Here is a 17518-nt window from a genome sequence, read left to right as displayed (position 1 = left end):
TCTTTCTTTGAAGAACCCTACTGCATTCTGCACTTCATTAGGATAATAAAAGACTCAGGTTCCCATTTCACACATCAGTTTTTCATATTCATTATTTCAAACACTAATTTCCTCCCTATGTATCAGTAGTAATTATTACCCATCTCAGCAATGACTATTTCAGCTTGAAAATATGGTCTTGAAAAGAGCAGAATGATACTCTGATTTAAGGACTGCCAGCAGCATTAGCATTACTAGTTTACATGAGTAATATGAACATCATCTTTTTTAAAGGACTATATTTCTTCTGTCCTCCTCTGGCAAGGCTATACATTAAGGAAAAAAAAAAGTGTCAGAACAGATAAAGGACCTTTTCAGAGATTTATTGTGTTATATATGTTAATGGAAAATATCAATTCTATAAAAAAGACATTAACATTGATTTGTTATACCCAACATCTTATGAAACTGGAATCAGGATTAAAAATAAAATAAAAATATCAAGCAAACACCAAATAAATTAATTCCTAGCATTTCTACAGAAAGAGTCTTTGTTTTCTGAAGTTGTCTTTCACTTTCGTAAGCCAGAAACAAAGTGTCTAGGTTGCATAGGTCATTTGGTATCAATTTCAATGTACTTTACATGAAAGTGACCCAAAGCCTAACAAGGGGAACATAACCTTTGCTATCAATAAAGAAGGGAAAGCTCTTCATTTGCTTCTTTGTTCAATGCCAATATTTGCTTTTTTTAAAAAAAAAAAAAAAACTTACTAAAGAAGTATTTTAATATATAAAGACAGTCAGTTGTAGGGTGAAATAACTACTCTGCTGAGTAGGTATCTCTCTTTCTACCTCTTTTCTCCTTACTATTATCATTCTTTTTGGCTCACATTGTTGCCTCTCCTTCTTGAGTGTCTTCAGTAGTTCCCTTGCTCCCCTGCCTCCCTTTCAGGATAGAGCCTGGGGGCAGAGGAGAAATTGGTCAGACTGAAAATAAGGTGTATTTATGCTTGCAGCTGTGTTGCACCACAGCCAGTCAGCTATCTGCAGACTTCATTCACCTCCACATCACTTCATTCACTCCGTTCTTGTTCCAGCACCCTGTAGTCAAGTCCTGCAAAGACAAATCCTCTTCTTGCCCCTTTCCACTATTCCCCTCTTTGTTAATTTACTCTTTCCACTGTAAGCAGCCAGAGAAGACAGATGTGCGCCCAAAGCCAGTTCTGATGAATATTAATTTAATGTAAATTTTTTCCCAAAAGAGCCTAATTCCACCCATCCCCTGTTTTGTGAGAAAGGCTCATGCAAAGTTGCAAAATGCCACACAACTGGAGGCACTTAAGTTTTTAAAATGACTTATAAGAAGAGAAAAACAACAACAAAAACTCACAAGGTAAGTGATGTCTATGAACCTCTGTGTTTTCACTACTCAGGAAGACTTCTCTGTTCAGCACTAAACAAGTGTATCTGTTATTAATAGGTAGCCACAGCCTTTTCGTAAGAGATCCACAGCACAGACTCAATGGCTGTGGGTGAGGCAACAGCAAAGATACTGCACAGCTAGTACCTTGAGGCATTTCATAATGAAGGTAAAATTAGAGAAGCAGTTCTTTTGACATCTGTAGGACTGAAATCTTCCAAAGAAGATAGCACATTCTGTGATATTTTTCTCCTAATCAAATGAATTAGAAAATTCTGCAAATACAGCAGGAGCAAGGCTTTTATTTCAGGATAAAGCCAGTCTCCCTTCTGAGCTTATAACCAGCAGGAACTTTTAATTATTTATTCACTCATTTATTTATTTATTTATTTCAAATTTACTGAAAGAACCAGAGTATGATTGAAATGGGAGAACTGGGTGAAAATTGCCGTACCTTTTTCTAAGAATATAAGTGTTATCAGATTGCTGTTGTACTCATATCAGTCCTTTCTAGTAAGGGGAAATAACCAAAAACTTTCTTCTGTGCACAAAATTCAGAATGCACAGAATTATTTATTTCCACCCTCACTATTCTTTCATGTACTCCATATCTATACAGCGTCTTCACCAGATGCCCATACTGCTTGAAAGACAGGGTTGTTTTTTGTATATACAGAAACTGTTTTCTTTTAATCCTTTACAAATAGCTTCTAGATTGGTAATTTTAGAAAGAAAAGACCTAGTCATAAATTCAGATGAAGTGTATCCTGGGAACACACACTGAGTATGCCTGCCTCACCTCTTGTCAAGTTCCACAGACATCAACTTTCAGATTGGACTAAACTCAGTTGTATAGAAATATACTGATTCTCATATGATAACCATTCATACTCAGTTGTTTCCTGTTTTATAGCGAAGTTTTATACCTGCTAAAATTACTTTAAATTTTGTAACAGAATCTTTAGTTAGACTTCTCCAGCTTGCCTGGGGAGAAGGAGGCAGCTAGCTTTCTGTATGGTTCTGGCTCCTTGACGTGTTATTTCACTGTGGCTTTATGTAACCTTGTCCCAGCAAAAGTATCAGCTCTTACCTCCACCTTCCCAAACATTTCTCCCTTCAGCTTTCTTCTTCACACATAATCTGGATTCCAGCTCATGATAATATCACCAACCTTTATTTGTGTGCTGCTCCCCTTTCTTTCGAAGAATGAATGACCCATGTTGCTGATTCATGTAGAAGTACCATGCTAATCCTTGTATGCAAGCAACTAGAGACGTTTACAGCTATCGTCTTTCAGAGAGCTTTAAATCAGCAGTGCATTTATTTATGCCTCCTTAAGTTTATTTCTATGGTAAGAATTCTCAATTAAGGATTAAAATTCATCATTGATTGCATTTTCTCAAAAGATTAAATGCTTTACTAAAATCATAAGTGGTAATCCATGCACATATCTTTTCTTGACAAACTAATTGTTTCTCACACTCCTTTCTTGTTTCCTTTGAAAAGTTAGCATTTATAGACAGATAAATGCTAAAAAATCATCACAACAATTTTACCTATCTCTCTGACCTAACTTTGTAAATCAACTATATCACAGCCAATAATTTATGACCTATTTTAGATCTCTCAGTCCCGTCCACAAAATAATTCATCAGGTGTTATGGGTTTTGTATACTATACAATGGAACAAATGGTGAGAGTCCTTACTTTAATGAGAAAATTTTTAGATTTTATTTTTCTTTTGTATTCTTCCTAAAATTTTCAGAGTAGCTGGAAATGATATAAGAAGCTATTACCCTCAGGGCACTTTATACATAATCTGTCAATATCTGATTTCAGAAGGGCTGTTTCAAAACAATTACATTGTTTTTGCCAATGGGGAAGGAGGATAAAATAATTTTTGAACAACATAGGCTCTGGAGTAGGGAATCATATATCATCAAAGCAAATCTCTGTAAAATATGGAAAGTTCATTTAATACTCTAATATGAACCTCAGGGAATCAAGGTTCAAGCTGTTTCTTTTTGACTAACTTTTGTGCAAACATAGGAGATCATCTGGCTTTCTGTACCATTCCCTTTCACTTTAGTGTCGTGAGGAGCATTAATACTTCAAAGATTGTGAGGTTCTCAGGTACTACACAAGAAATTAAATGTAAGAGGGTTGAGAAAGTATTCCCTACAGAAAAAAAAAAAAAAAAAAAAAAAAGGGAAAAAAAAAAGAAAAAAAAGAGCACAAAGCACTATCATTTACAGACCTCAAGTGGTGTATTTTTTCTGAACTCAAAAATATTTGAGCAGAGAATTTCAAAAGCAGAAGGAATATTTGAGAAACAAATGTAAACTGGAAATCCAACCACACGGTACCTTTGAAAGCTAACTCCTTGTCCTGCAGTTTGCACTCAGTATTTGAATAAAGATGTTTCCAAATGCCCAACTTTTCATTGTAGAATAGTATTAAAGAGCTAGAAAGACTATTAAAATTATTTGTAAAGGGATGGACATTATACTTCTATATTATTCTTTGTCTTTACTCTGAAAGTTCAATTCTTACTAAAAACTAGCTGCCAACAATGTGTTCAAGTTTTAAAAAAATGTCTTATTTCTGTACTAGTTATACATAAATTATCATCTAGTATTAATATCCAAACTCCAGATCTTAGATTGCATAATAAAAATGTTTTCATTGAATGTATAACTTGGATACCAAATACTTGAATATACAAAGTTTAAAAACAGCTTCAGTGATGAAATTGTAGTATCAGTTTGGAGCAGATGTCACCATCTGGCTGTCTTCACTAGTATCTCTATGAGACCACGTAAGTCTCCTGACTAGCTTCCACACATAAAGTAATCAGAGTGAAACACAAGGCATGTGATCTAACTGTATTAAAATTAAGGTATTTTCTATCTTTAAACTGAACAATGATTATAAAAAAAATGGGCAAAACAAATGAACAGTCAACTTCAGTTTGATGAATACTTCATTCTCTTCCTTAAGTAGCAAAAAATCTGTTTAATATTCATCTAGTAGTATCTATGTTTTTCCTTTTTTTTTTACATGCAATATTAAAATTATTCTTCCTATCCTTGATTTTTTTCCTACTATACAGTAAGTTGATACCTTATTTCCTTTTTCTTTCTCTGTATTTTTTTTTTTAGCTAGCTTTTCCTAGATCAGCTTATTTTCCACTTCTTGATTTAGAAGGAGAAATCTTATTACTTAGTATTTTGGTTGTGCCGCTGTATTGCTTTAGTACTGTAAAATGGCAACATTAGGGCAATGTAAAATAATGATTAAGCTGACTTGGAAAAATCAAGAGATCTAAAAAGAAAACACAAAAACTAAAGATACAGCCATGAATACAACTGTCTTGGAAATCCAAATCCCTCTCTTGAATTATTCAGTGAGGCAGGGAAAGTGAATTGCAAGTTTAAAAAGAAACAAAAAGACTTGTGCATAGAAAACACCACTTTGACCATGTTTTTCAGGGAAAAGTTATCCACTGGACTTTACAGCCTCAGAATAGATGTATGGATTTAGTTATAGGGTACCAGATGAAATTACATACTGATACATACATACAGACACCCAAATATATGTACACATAAATATCTATTTCCTCGAGTACGTCTAATTTCATACGAGTTTCTGATTGTCCTTCCGTATCACTATTTCTCTATAAAATCCAGTAGAGGAGGGAAGTATCACAAATGTCTGGGCTAACAATTTTTTTCTCAGCAAGTTGGTCTCTTATTTATCTTAACTTTCTCTAGAAAATGAGGAGTGAATTTTCACTGTGTCCTGCTCTTGGATCCTGTATTTAAATTATGTAGAACAGATTACCTAATTGTGCACTCCACAGAGCAGCTCTAACAGCTGTGATGGTGTTTCTGTGTTATTTTATTTATTTATTTATTTTCTGTTTGGTACTGGGATAAAAGCTTTTTCTTTTTCTTTTTTTTTTTTTTCCTCTTCACTAGAGTATAAATGGAGTTGCAATGCATTTCTAAGCTCTTCCATTTCATTTTTAGTTCTTAAAAGAGTTCTACATAATTCTATAAAACTGCAGTGATTCACAGTCAATAATGCTAAACCAAAATGAGAAGAAAAAGTAATAATACGCATACAGAACTTTATTATAAAGATAGTACCAATATAGTGTTTTTATCTGTGAGAACACAGAATATTTGGAAAAAAGTTCAATAAGGCTCCCCAAACCAAACAGTATTTCACTTTCCATCTTCATTCTGAGCTTGCTGGAGGCTCTCTAAATCACATATATCATGCTGGCTACACTAATAAACCAAAGGTAATAGTGTTTTCTGTCATTCACTACAAATCTCTATCTCAACTAGCCAGTCCGTCAAGCATGTTCCTTAAGTTACTAGTACAGTAAACAATGGTTTGAATTATGAAAATATTCCGCTCTTTCTGCTAAAGATCTTATCATGACTTACCATCAAGTTGTACTACTCTTTAAATTAGTGTCTTTCAAGTTTTCTCCACAAATCTTAGTAGACAATATATGCTTTGTCTATCACACTCTGTTGGACAGTGACAGTTTATTCAGTTACAAACTATCAATAGCTGATAATACTGGGAAATTTTTCTCTAACATCCAGATAAATACAAAAATAAAAAATAAAAAAATTAACCAACCTACCAAGCAAACAATAAACAGATAATACAGTAACTAAGCTTTCCAAGCCTCAAAACTGTATCCTACCAATGCAGCTGCCAAGTGTGGTTTGTTATAGAGCACAGTACACTGTGATCAATTGTTCCAGTATTTTTGTAAGAAAAGACAGGCCTAATGTATCCATCTGATTTAGGAAACAAAAAAGCAGTTTTTCTGAATCAGTAATATATCTTTTTGATTCAGATTTCCTCTAAATCTGTAATCATTTTTTTTTGTAAAAATGACTCTCATAATATCCATTCATTTGCAGTACCATAGTTAGTGCTCATTCCCCGATCTTTTCTGCTCTCTTCTCATACTGTTAGTCCTCTGTACAAGATGTCTTAAGGTCAGTGCTACATTTTGGGCATATCCTGTGGCTTGCGGTATGCAAAAAAGTAAGAGACCTGGATGCTGTTGTGGTCCCTCTTGGCCTGCATCTTCCATGATGCATAAAATTGCAAGTATCTAGTGGCTTCTTTCTGGATCTGTTTTCATATATTATACTTTAAAACATAAAATACCTACCATAGCGCCTGAAAAAAAAAAAAACAAAAACAACAAAAAAAAAAAACAACAGCAAACATAAATTTGATAAAATAGAAACTGCATCTGTTTTTGAGAAGAAAATGGATGAAATGCAGACATACAGTATCCTGAAAATATTTTATCACTTAAAAGAATCTTAAACAAACAAACAAACAAAAAGTCTGCATTTAAATCACCTTTAATTTTGCCTTATCAAACCTATAAATACTTACTACATTTAAATGATTTGTAGGTAGGACACTTAGTAAAGACTGATACAAATGATACTACAAATACAAGGCAATTTAAAAACACAGCTAATGTCAGAGAGAGCCATTGGAATGGGAGGGGACATGTTGTGACCAGTGCCTGTTAAAAAGGAGAATTTTCAAAATTTAAAAGGCCATCAAGTGGTCATACATTTTTATTTCCATCAAAATCAGTCCTGAGATATCCTGAAAAATTCTACATACAAATATACACTTGGATTACAACAACAGCAAAAAAATACAATCAAACTCCTAAGAATTTGTAAATCGACAGAAAAGATAGAAAAGATTTTTACAAATCAGAAGAAACCAGGTATAAGGTAGTAGCAAGATATATATGAATAATCCTGTTGCATTCCATATAGGGAACAGTACTCCTTTCTTTTGACAGCAGAATGCAAGATCTTGTTTATTCCCTTTCTCTAACCCTTTTACAAGATTAATTTTCTTTTTCTGTTATTCTGCTACATCTTCCCTTTCCCTTTCCTTCCCCTCTCTCCGTCTCCCCCTTCCCCTTTTATTTTGTTATCCTTTCTTTTCCAATGTAAAATGAACAAATAGTTCTCGGTCATGAAGATCTCTGAAATATCCTTCAAATATCAAGCATGAAACCTTCAAATTTGTAACACACTCTACTTTTAACAGGGTTTGCAGGTTCAAAGTTTAAATATATGGTTCTCATTTCAACAATGTGCAGCAGAATATCAAATTTTATCTACTGTTGTAAGTCAGAGATATGCTTACAGGAAAAAAAAATCAGAAACTTTAATAAATCGTTAATTGTCGTAAGTGGTAGTAAGGCCTACAAAAAATCACCTGGTGAAGTCATCAAAATCAATACAATGGATATAATTCATAGACCATACTCCATACTAAAAGCTGACTTCCATCAATAGATAATATTCATGAAATTTGGTAGCTTGCATCAGATGCATTGTAAACTACTGGAAAATGCAACCTATGTGATGAATGAAGGCAGAGCAATCATTGGTTCATTGCAAACAAAAAGATACTGAAGTTATTACAAAGTCACTGGTAGCACTACTAACCATAGACCAATAGCTGTTGTGCTTACCTGGGGTAGGTATACAGAGCGAAAGATACTATTAGTTTAAAAGCAAAGCATGCCTAATTTTTTTTTAGCTTCAAAACCAGTTGAAAGGACAATAACTAAACATTGAAACTTTTTTTTTTTTTTTTAACCTAGTATGAAAACAGCATTAAGACTGGACTTTTTATGCACTAACACATTTAGAAACAACTGTAAATAGATCAGATCTCTGGTACAACAAAAGCCTCTGGTACAACAAAAATAAATATTAAAATCCTCCAGTTGCAGTTATTGCTATGGCCGAATCAGCCTTTAAGGTGTAATAATGGTGCTGGGCTAGGTAGCACACTAGCAGCACAAACTGTCTATAGACCATTGTCCTGCTATGGTATTAGGTGTCTTATATGCTAACCACTACATCTGAGTCATAACAATGCCAGCACTGTTTCATTTCTAGCACTTCTGCAAAACTATACATTATTTTTCCCCTGTTCATATTCTGTAATCACGATATGGTATTATTAAGAGTAATTGAGAGAATTCCAAAATTTGATGTTCTAATTACTTGGGGTTACTCTGATTTTCAATCAGCTGGATTTACTAGAATATCTTGTTCAGGTGAGGCTACTATTTTTTTAATCCACATATAGTACACTTTTGAAACAGGAAATTTCTGCCAGTGACACAGTATTATTTTCATCATCTTGAAACACAAACAATATTATTGATTTATTGCAATCATTTCCCATAATCCTCAAACTTGTGGAGGCAGATACACTCATTATTTTTGTTATCACAATCAATAGGAGGAGTAAATCCATCCCCACTGAAAGAAACAAGGTTTTTCTTGTTTGGAGATGAAGACATTTTCAAATCAGATCCATTTTTCCTTATTACCTTAGTCTGTTCTTATCCTTCTCCTTTCTAACATAAGCTAGTGCAACTACTCTCTCTTAAAACAAAAAAACAAACAAAAGTATTATAGCTTCCTCACTTGAATAAATGATAGCAGCAACAAAAACAGCCAGAGCGAACCCAAGCAACATATATTAAACAATATCTAAATGGTCAGAACAAAGAACTTACTCTGCTGTGTTATGGAAAATAAAATGGCAAAAAGCAGGATTAGTAGTCTTTAAATGATAATTTCAAACTGTGCTTATTCTCCATCTGATCTTTGAAAAAAAAAAAAAAGGATCATCTGTCTAATAACTCAATTATCCATAACGTTTATTGTCTAGATTATGTTGTTTGGATGTTATTTTCAGGTACATGGCACAGCATCATATATTTTGTTCCCCCTCCCTTGTAACTCTAAGTACATGAGGCACCTTGGCTACCTGAGCTAGAATATTTCCCATCTGCAGGAGAACCAGGTGATATTGAGTCTACCTAATGGCACTCTATTTCTCTATTTTATCTATTCTATCCACATTTACCTATTAGCTAGTAGTTGTAAATCACTGTTTACCAGACTTATGCTTGTGTGTTATCCACTGGTTCCCTCTCTTCTTCAACAGCAAAAAAATGAGCATTGTATTCCAGTTTACCATAGGTTTGATGGTCACTAATTTAATATTTTGACCCAGAAAGATAGTGGTTAAACTTCAGTTATTGTCCAGTAAATTGTTCCCTAATACTTATTTATATTATGTCCCTTCAAGGTTACATTTATCCCTATATTAAATAACTCAAAAATCTCTTTCAACTTTCAACTAAAATAGTGTCCACACTTAGTATCTCCTTTTGGTGATGTTTGCAAAGAGGAGAAAAATAATATTTTTCCTTCCTTCTTAGTCATGTCACCTCTAAATCACTTTTATACAGTTATTCACACACTCAGTTCAAACACATTACTAAAATCAACAATATTAGCTCTAAGCCTGACCTGCTACATTTTAAGTCAATGTCCATTGAAGTGTTACCCTAAAATAAACCATGAAGATTTAGACATTGTGTAACAACAGACAAACATTTTCTTTACTGTCCCTTGCAAAGCTTTAATTGAAGTAGAGCAATGAAACAGTTTCTTTGTGTTGATCTGCACATTTTATGTAGCTGATACACAACAGGATCTGATTACATTTAGATGTAAACAACATTATATATTTGCAGGTAACAAATAAGGTGATAATATGCTGTTGTCTGTGGCATGGTTATGACATGCATATTATCTAAAATTCATTTCAAGTTCAGTCCACAACTTATGGTTACTGTACCTGTTCACACAATCTTACCATAAGAAGGTTCCCCCACTATTTTTGCAAATATATAAAAATAAAATAAAATCATTCATTCTTGTAAATAAAGCAACTGTTTAATGATTTGTAGTCTCAGCAGAGCTTGCAGTAACTCTGAGCCCATTAGTGGCCACTATTCCCCACAGTAGGATGATTCTCCAGTGTTGGTGATATAAATGCAAAATGTGATAGAGATGTAAGTGCCTTTGCAATACTGCAAGTCCCATTATTTTTAGGAGCCTGAGAAACCACTGAACAACTCCTTCAGTGTCCAAAGGCCTTAAGAAGTGTATCATGGATCGCTGCTTAGAGAGTTAATCAGTTAAAATATGCTGTGTTTCTTATAGCATTATTATGAGCTCTTAAAACTGATTTGGTATGAAGCTATTGTTACAAAACCTTACTTCACAAAAGAACATAGAGGGAAACATGGAGTGTACCTCCAGAAGTCTTGTGAGCCACCTGAGGAATTTATTGGATCAAACACAGTCCCTTTACGTCCAAAGGGTTAATGTCTCCGTCTCTAGGTTTTGTAGTGAAACCTGAATTCACCTCTTGTTTCCCATCTAATTTGTTTTTCAAAGAGCAAGTTTAATCATGGTAACACAGATAATCAGGTTGAAGAAACTGATTTTCTTTGGACTCAAGTTTTAAGAGTATTCTCTGCTAAGAATCCAGTATTTATGTATTCTCTTCCTTAAGAAGTACTTTGGAAAGTATTCCAGAGAAGCCACAAAGTATATACTAAACTTTTTTCCTCTCTCACACTGTGCGGTGTTTAACATTTAATGTATCCTGATTGTAGATAGGACAAAGATGTTATCTGACAGAATTTCTAGCCCAAGGTCAAGACCTTTCCTATTCTGGGGACTATGGAGTTCTTGAATTCTCTCCTTAAATATGCAGATATGTACACAATGTTTACAAGAGGATAAATAAAGTTTTTTTATTTTATTTTATTTTATTTTTTTCCCATTCTATTTTTCAGATTTCAGTTGTGGGAACAGACTCTTCTCCCAGTGGGCTAACCACCAAGATGCCTGCCTCCAGCATCTCAAGGTCAGTATCCCATCTCCGGCCAGTAGGAACACTGCCTGCCCAGACAGTCTTCTTCAGATGGCAACCTGGTGTTGCTTCTCTAATGTTGGATGATCTGAGAGTGATTACTTATCAGTGGGAAACAATGCCAAAAAAAAAAAAAAAAAAAAAAAAAAAGTTCAAGCACTTGACCCCTTCCTTCATGCATGCAGAAAGCCCTTCACTTGAGGGACAGCTTATCCAGGTTGGGTCCACTTCTTTCTGTCCTTCTAATAGAGCTGCTCACTTTGACAAACACTCAACCCAGACCTGGAAGTCCATAGGGCAGAGTTAGGGCACACCCACATCATGGTGTTTTGCCCTGAGCTCTCTTGCAGAAGGCTAATAACTCTCAGTCATTTCCAAATACATGAAGGACAAGAAAGTAATCGGGAGTAGTCAGCACAGATGTACAGAGGGAACATCATTTCTGACCAACCTGATAGCATTCTATGACAAAATGACTAGCATGGTAACCAAGCAGAGAGCAGGTGAGGAACAGTTACATAGACCAGTATGCACTAGGGATCAACTGGCTGGAAAGCAGACTCGCAGAGAAGGACCTGGGATTCCTGCTAGGCAAGTTGATCATGACCCAGAAAAGCAGCAAAGGTCAAGGGATGTGATTCTTCTCCCCTGCTCACACTTAGTGAGACTACATCTGGAGTGCTGGGTTCAGTTCTTGGCTCCCATTATACTCTGCCTTTTAGCTGAGTCACCATAAAGCCCAGCTGTGTTTGTGTTGCACCTCCTTTTTTTTTTTTTTTTTTTTTTCATTTGTTTTAGTTTGTTGTTGTTGTTATTTTACTTAGGATGTCTTTTCTTGTCAGGTACTACTGTTTTGAAGTTTTTCCTCAAGCTGTCAACATATTCTGTTCCTACACATCCAGGGTTACGACCACTGGATGATGCCATTTGAATTTCAGTGCACAACTCTTTTTATCCTTAGTACAATCTGGCCACTATTTCCTCCCTGTGCTCCTATCTTTGAACTAGCATGCAACTGTTTTTCTACCAGTATGTTGCAACCAAGTTCAGTCTGTCTTGGTGTTGATATGTGAATCAGCTTGAGTTCTACGATGATTGAAATAAACACAAATACAGGCCTCTTGAAAATACTAATTTACCTGAACCAAATTATATAGTAAATGATAACGTTTCACATATGACTGCAGATTCTGAAGTTGCATAAAAAATAAAATAAAATAAAAAAAGATTGTCTATCCTCTGTAGAAGGTAAGAGAAGACTTGCCAGCATTAAATTAGCAGTGTTTATCAGGCACAGCATCCTGGAGAACTGTCTCTTTCATTTGATCCTGTAGGGGCAGTGGCTGCTTTTCATAATTTGCGTCTTTTTGGTATGTTTCAAAATGTATGCTTGTTTTGTGTTCTTTGCTACACCTTTAAACTAGTTTTTATCCAGCCTTCAAATCTACTTTGTTTTATTCATAAGTAACTGATCATCCTGCCTATATCTAACAATTCTTTATACATTTCTTGTCCATAGCTACAAATGTCAAGGTTCATCTTCACATTTCACAGGATTTTAATTGTTTCTTTTCCTCTTCTCACAGTTTAGACCAATCTTTACCAACTAGTTTTGTGTTGTAACTTAAATATAGTCTGATACCATGTTTCATGAACAAAATTGGGTATATGTCTCAGGCACAGTTTCCTATACTAATATTGTTCTAGAACTGCTTTTAGTTAGAGTAAATTTTAACATTTTTTGAAAAAGTATTAGCATTTATATGTAAATTAACGTTTCCCAAACTCTTACTCATCTGTGCATATTTTATCATTGGGCTGCTTTGTTTTGCTTTATGCAATTCAGTATAGTGGATTGAAAGTTAAAATGCTGTGCTTAGAAATCGACAGTGGAGGTGCATTCACAAGTGTTGCACATGGGGTCGGAGGAGTCAGAAGAATTTTTTCTGCAACTCTTAAACATTCAGTGTTCAAAACACATTCCCCCAGACCTGATTCCCCATGAGAGCAAGAACCATGCAGCAGAAAGTGGATGATAAGCTTCAAAAGGAGTCACTAACTAAACAACTTTGACTTGTTAATTTATGCTTGAAATATTAATGTATCAAATTAATGTACCAAAAATATAAGCTGGTGGGCTGGGTTCTGATCATATTGAATTATACCATTTCTTTATTATTCTGCTAAATTATGTGTAGTTGCTAGTGTTGGCACTTTTATTTTATTTTTTTTTTACTAGTACATATAAAAATTCAGTACAATTATATATCTATTATATGTATTACTTCAAACTAAACATGTATATACTTCTTAGGAAAACTGCTAGTTACAGAAACGAAGTTTGTTCAGGAAGAAAACAGCCCACCTCTGAATTAAAGACATAGTTTTTCTTAATTTTATCTATCCCCTTTAAAATGTCAGCAGAAGCTTGCATATAACACAGAATCTCACAGAAGCCCAACAATTTTTAAGGGCAGAGTTCCCTCTGCCCTTAATATGGTCAATATGATCAATATAAATATGATCAATATAACATATGATCAATATAAATAATTGTGTGCAAATGCTCTGCTTATAATTTGTTCTTTCAGAATGCTCGACAATATATTATGAAAGACTGCATTTAAAATCAAGTTAACATGTGTAGGCATGCAGGAATACACACTCACAGGAACAGATACACAGAATTTTAGCTTAATCTGCATTTAAGACTTCTCTTGTTATTCAGACCTAAGTAGATTTTGGAATCAGGAAGGTGAGCTTCAGATGTTGCTATTGGGTCCACAGTTGACACACGCGTATGAAACAAAGATGTACTTCATCAGCATCTCTAAGAAAACTTAGTAGCTGCACCTGGTCTGCTGTCAAAACAGAATACACTCATGATTCAATACAGCCAGGCTGACCTTGTAATAAAGCTACTCTATGAGCCAAAATCAAACTGAAGTCTGGAATCTGTACTGTAGACAAATTGTGGAGTTTAAGGTAACTAAAGAACATACATACCATCAGTATCTGGATAGTTTACCACAGACACTATGAGTAAATCCATCTCAAATAACTACCTAATGACAGTCTATTCTGCAGGTTTAAGCTGGTGTGCAAAATATGCATTCCCAGCGCATCAAACTGCATTCTTAATGAACTGGCGATGTTTTGATGATTATTCTTGTAATTTTTAAACATGTTTCTGAGCCTCTTTTGTAGTAAGGAGAATAGGGGCATCAGTGAGCAAAAATGAGAGACAAAAAACTAAGATAATGCTTCACCTCAGACAAGAACACTTGTATGATCCAAAGCCCACTGAAGATGTCAACAGAAATGGCCCCATTCATTTCAACAACTGTTAGATCCAGCTTTCTTGAAAATTCTTCAATTCTTTATTTATGGCAGTAAAAGGGAGAAATTACCAGCTCAAGACAGAGTGAAATGATATACTAGATTGCTTTGATAAAGAGAGCAAAAAGAAGAAGCTTGCTTCACTGCAGTTCCCTGGTTACCACAGAGTGCTGGACAACACACAGCAATATACAAAGGTCACTTTTCTGTTTTTACAAGACCAGATTATCTAAAATGTTTTATGATTTATCTGTGTGAAACTGACTCTTGTGACTGCTTTTATGAAGAGTCCTAAAGCACCTGAAAAATGGTGTCCAACGCTTTTGCATGTGATAGCCTTCACATTCACCCCAATATTCCTTTGCTAAAGGAAGAAGGTATCTCAGCTGATGATGCACTTCTGAAAGGCAACACACCAGCAGCGAGCCCAGCCTTCTACTGAGCCAAAGGCAAGTATAAATAAAGTGCAGAATGTCTACATGGGAGATATACCTCCACCAAAGAAGAAAATCAAATTTATTTACTAAGTAACAGTAAGAAAAATAACTTAGTGAAAACTGTTTCCTCTACAACAGTTATTTTACTACTAACACATCTATACTTGATACACATCTCGATCACTAATACAATTCTTTATGAAGTGGTCTTTCTTTGTGGTCTGTGTACCAGCTGTGACAGTGCATAAGTTATTTGCTCATTGGATCACACCCAATTTCTTTCACAAATGATCTAATGCTTTTATACCTGTTGTTCATTGTTACTGACTGCTGCTTTCTAGTCTTAGAGCTGATAAGAGGTGATTCATCAGCTCTGTCAGTAGAAGAGCTCTAGTCATTACGACTTTGACTCCTGTGCAAGGGACTGAGTTCCAATACATGTCTAATGCGATGTGAAGAACCTCAGATTTTATTATGTGGTAATTGCTTCCTATCATTTTGTGTGTGACTTCATGCATTTAAATAAATCATCTATATTTTGTGCCAGAAATGCACTGATGATTCTGTTCCTTTCTGATTTGCAAGTTGAGCCACAATAACTTATGCAAGCCGAGTTACCACCTCACACTTTAGAAGTTTCCAAAATTATTCTGCAGTTTGCTCGCTTTTGATCTAGAGATCATACTCAGCTCTAAAAGACACCCTGCCTAGAATCTAAATTGTCAAGACTGTAAAATTCCAATCTGCAATTACATTAATATATGTTTTAGCGTGAGTTTACAGTATGTCAACATCCAAACTTTTTTATAACTGCAAACTTTGAATAACCAGACACCAGACAGGAAAAAAAAAAAAAAAAAAAAAAAGGCAAACAGTGAATTGTTACTTATTTTTGTTCTGCAAAGTAAATTGAAACATGATAGGCACCACAGAAGTGTTTTAATTTTTCAAATAAAGGTACCAGGAGCTTGGGGAAAATGGATAGCTATATAGGCCTGTGAAGTTAACTACTGAATTAAATTGCAGAGTATGTTGATCTTATTTTTCTTATAAAGATCAGAAAATGTCAGGGATATCAGAAAGCTCTTTTTATTTATTTCTGTTAATAAGATGTTACTTTTAAAGAATTTCTGAATGACTAAGATAATAAAGCTATGAAATGGAGTGCTGGTAGGTTTTTTTGTTTTGCTTTTTGTTTTGCTTTACTTTTTAGCACTTAGTGAAAGGAAACAATATAAGTAGTTTTGTTTGAAACACACTGCAATGGTCCTGGAGTATTAGTTAATGGTCAGCAATACCAAGATGATATTAACTACAGTTATTAAAAACTTATTAAAAAAAAGAAAAACAGAAAATGTTCCATTTCTTCTCCACTTCAGTCAATGGGCACGAGAAAAGAGGATTTTTTTCTTCTGAAGTTTGGTTATATAACATTATGGTCAGTTTCCACATGGTTGACTTATGTTTATGTAGATGGACAGATATTTATAAATAAATTCAGTAAGCATGTTAGATTTTTTTTTGAGTAAATTGCATTCTTAACATTAAAAATAGTGTCATTAGGAATAGAAAAGCAACAGGAAGACATGAATTCAGAATAGTAAAGTAGTAAAAATACATTAGCTGACTTAAAAATTCATTACACTCAGGCTTAGCTCACTGTCACTATATTGAAATCAAAAGAAAAAAAGCCTAGTGTGAAGAATGAATTTACTTAGGATCTTGCTTGTTGGACTCGCTATTGAAAATAAATAAATAAACATGTATATACACACACGTTCTAAGAGTAGTTTGATTAATGCAAATATCCCAGTTCTGGAACAGACATCATAGGTAAACAATCACCTCTTTCAGAAATCTGAGCTTCCAGCAATAATGCCTTGTTTCCAGTAGGCAAGACTGTCTCAGGAATTGGTTTCAAGCAGACTAATTAAACTCTCTCATTACTCTCTGTCCCATAGAGTTCCATATTTCCTAAACAGTAAAAGCTAAAATATATTGTCTTCAAAAATGAAAATGTCTTTGTACTTGTGACAAAATGATACAGAAGCCCATGCTTCAGCCCTTTATCTTTTCTAAATTAATAAAGAAAACATACAAAAAACACTCAGAAAACTTTGTTATTACCTGGATTTTATTCTTTAAGCCCTGACCTCCCCAAAAGTAAAAAAAAGATAACAAGATCCTCTCTCTCCCACTCCAGTGATTCCTTGTGGTAAAAGTGACTGAGGGACATAAGAAAGCTTTAACACCTTGTTGCAGTCAGAGGAGTCCTTGACTGGTCTTACCTATCTTTGAACTGATGTAACTGAGCTAGTCAATGAGTCATCCCACCCTTCTTATATAATCTGAGGAAAAAGAAAGATCTCTTCCCTCAGGAGCTGGAGTGCACATGAGGTAAAGCTGCCCATAAAGGAATCCTGCATTGTGAACTGGCTACGGAAGATTTTCTGGAAAACTTTCAGCCTCAGCTTGGCTTTTTAAGCTTATTGAAACAAATTCTAGCCTA

The 17518-nt window shown here is 34.6% G+C and overlaps 1 long non-coding RNA gene across 1 annotated transcript; it reads left to right on the top strand.

Annotated features, from left to right (window-relative positions):
- The first annotated feature begins 1263 nt into the window (after positions 1–1263).
- LOC136790131 (uncharacterized) lies at positions 1264–17136 on the top strand. Its single transcript, XR_010829485.1, has 3 exons — positions 1264–1372; positions 11157–11227; positions 14943–17136. It is a non-coding gene; the product is annotated as an uncharacterized lncRNA (long non-coding RNA).
- The last annotated feature ends 382 nt before the right edge of the window (positions 17137–17518 follow it).

The sequence above is a fragment of the Anser cygnoides genome, chromosome 2, assembly GCF_040182565.1.
Source record: "Anser cygnoides isolate HZ-2024a breed goose chromosome 2, Taihu_goose_T2T_genome, whole genome shotgun sequence".
NCBI lineage: Eukaryota > Metazoa > Chordata > Aves > Anseriformes > Anatidae > Anser > Anser cygnoides.
This window is presented reverse-complemented; position numbering and strand designations above follow the sequence as displayed.